Source organism: Helianthus annuus, chromosome 12, assembly GCF_002127325.2.
Source record: "Helianthus annuus cultivar XRQ/B chromosome 12, HanXRQr2.0-SUNRISE, whole genome shotgun sequence".
NCBI lineage: Eukaryota > Viridiplantae > Streptophyta > Magnoliopsida > Asterales > Asteraceae > Helianthus > Helianthus annuus.
In genome coordinates, this window is record NC_035444.2 from 151,183,926 (window position 1) to 151,186,882 (window position 2,957).

At 37.8% G+C, this 2,957-nt stretch overlaps 1 long non-coding RNA gene across 1 annotated transcript; it reads right to left on the minus strand.

Annotated features, from left to right (window-relative positions):
- Positions 1–379: 379 nt before the first annotated feature.
- On the minus strand, positions 380–2,658 carry LOC110895516. Its single transcript, XR_002567211.2, has 3 exons — positions 2,245–2,658; positions 1,384–1,439; positions 380–548 (listed from the first exon to the last, which is right to left on the minus strand). It is a non-coding gene; the product is annotated as an uncharacterized LOC110895516 (long non-coding RNA).
- Positions 2,659–2,957: the final 299 nt, after the last annotated feature.

Below are 2,957 nucleotides of genomic sequence, written 5' to 3' on the forward strand. Positions count from 1 at the left end.
ACCGTCTCGGACGGTCAGCCCGAAGTCGTTGGTATCGATGGTCCCATGTCGATAATTAACATGCATCGTTTTCCTCTGTGTACGTGCCTGGTTATGCGTAAACTATTCGAACTCTATATGCTATTACTAAATTTGTGTGTTCACCTTTACATCATATGTATTGACTTTATTTTAACGTATGTGACAGGTGCTTAAGTTGCTAGGATGCTTAGGCGCATGGTGATGAAATCGAGGCTAGGGAGTCTAGAAATAATAAACAATTGTCTGTAATAATAATTGAATCTGAGTTGTCGGAACGGAATTTATTTGCCTAGTTGCTTTCTATGATAACTTGTTTATTTATTTGGGATACGGTATGGGACGTATCATTTAACTGAATTTGTAATAATAGTTGTTGTGGAAACTTCTGGACAATCTGTTTCGCTCAGTGCCGCGCCCCGATGATTCCGCCATCGGTTGGGGTGTGACACATTTTCATTACATCACCGAAAAAAAAAATCTTTATCTTCACGACACTCTTCACTTATTCCCCATGATTCCCAAATTACCTGTCAAACAAATAAGACAAACACAAAAAAAAAAAAAACTACGGCTGAGCCAAAAAGTTGCTCAGTAACGGAGAAATCAACAGTAAAAGTAAGGCAGGCATACGGAAGCAAAACGGATCGATACCGACGCTAACAAATCCAAAAGATGGCACTGAAACAAATACTTTTATAACTTGAATCCCAAAACTTATACTGAACATATAACAGATACTGAACATACTTAGATGCATATAATCATATCAAACATATCATAACTGAGACAAGACATACGTGACAACATATAACAGTAAAACAAGTCACGTAATATAGAAGCACCCACGAGCCTAAACAGAGGCATGCATGGCTATAGTCCATGCGCCGAGATGGTGCGTGTAGGCGCACACACATTATTTCATCTCAACAGGAGTCAGGAGTCAGGAGTCAGAGCTAAGATCGATCTATTCGCCTCTAGGGGCCATGTGCTACACAAGCACAAACTAGAAACGCCGTGAACTTTAGTTACGCACCGTCACGATGAGTGCCATGACGTTGACGCCCCAACGGCAAGTAACTTATAATTGCTCGGGTGACAGAGTACAAAGCGTATAAGAAATAAAAGTATTTGACATAAGTCTAAAGGGAATATGCAATAACGAGCACAAAATCTAAGGTCTATTGCATGCTACAACAAATACTAGTCAAATAACAATACGAACCGAACCATCTAACGAAAACACTCGTACTACAAAGTAACGGATATGAATAAAATACTATGCTGACAAGGACAGGAATCCGTACCAACGAGTAACGAAAAATATAAAAGTATACTACGATGAAAAGAAAACAGAATCCGTACCTTATTAGCACACAAGCAAAACCAATAATCAAGTTTTCCTCTACAGTCACAAACGCCTACAGTTTATGCGCAAACTAACTTAGGTTTACGAAATCTTAAACTTCATTACATGTTTCATTGGCTTTCTGGCGACAACGATGTTGGGGTCTTATTTGTTATTTATTTAATATCCCAAGCATCTAGAGTCATAAAAAAATATAGTAAATATGAGATTGTTAAAAAGCATATCTATAACCCATCTTCATCAACCTTCAAGTCATCATTTCTAAATTTGAGTTTGACTTTTACACTTTGAAAGAGATTGTATTTTTAACTAACAGTAGTTTAGAAACATATTAAGTTTTCATGAATCCACATCTAATATTATGTATCAAGTAAATACATGAGCTACAAAGGTAAGCTCAAAGTTATGTTGGGTTAAAAAAAAGAAAATCTTAATATTTAGTTAAAATATAATATAATATTCTATATAGATTCAAATTTAATCCACCAATTATTATTATATATCAGTTCTTTGAATGTACCTTTCATCTTTCTAAACTCAAGTTAGGCTAACATATTAAAACTCTGCAAAAGCTCCATAACCTGGTGTACCAACTTGTCTCTTCATATCAAAGTTTAGTAGACATCTTTATCTTGAATTTAGGCCTTAAGGTCAATTATTTATAAAATAGACCAAAAGCAAAGGCTAAGAAACTGAAAAAAAACAAACGCTAGGAGTCGAACTCTTATTCGATCCTAATTTAACATGGTTATCTTCTGTATAATCAATATTTTAGGTTATAGCTTAGTCGCCGGAAGAGTCAAAACAGACCAAAATTAGGCTTCTAAATACTAATCGGATGTGGGTTCAGTTGGTACCTTAAACGCAAACGGAGCTAACCGGAGACAAAAAGAAAAAGAAACTAGAGCTCCAGGTGATCAAACGAAACGAGTCGAGCAGTAGCAACGGCTCTGGCCTGAACACGGTGGAGTAACGTGACGACGGGGCTCGATCGAAGACGGAGTGCGGCTGCAACGGTCTGAGTAGCGGCTGATCCTGATCGAAGAACTAAACTGATCAAACCGATGGGCACGACGAAAAGCTCCGACGAACCAAGGTGGCCACGACGGAACACGACGAGCAGGGCGGCGGTCTTTCACAATCGCGGGGGTCGGCTACGGTGAGGGAGTTCAGAAGTACCAGGACCCGATAGATGTGAATTATATAGTTCGAAGTTGCAAGGTTTTTTTAAAAAAATAAAGACGATGATATAAGCAATGAATTCCTTGATCTTCGGCCGGTTTGTTGATGAAATACCATTGTATAATTATAAGGCGAGTTAATTACTGTTTTCGTCCCTGTGGTTTGTCAAAAATCACTATTTCAGTCCATTAGTTTAAAAATTGCGATTTCAGTCCCTATGGTTTCACTTTCGTAACCATTTCAGTCCACCTCGTAACCATTTCAGTCCCTGTACTAACAGAATAAATGGATTGAAATGGTTATGAAAGTGAAACCACAAGGACTGAAATGGTTACGAAAGTGAAACCACAAGGACTGAAATCGCAATTTTTAAACTAATGGACTGAAA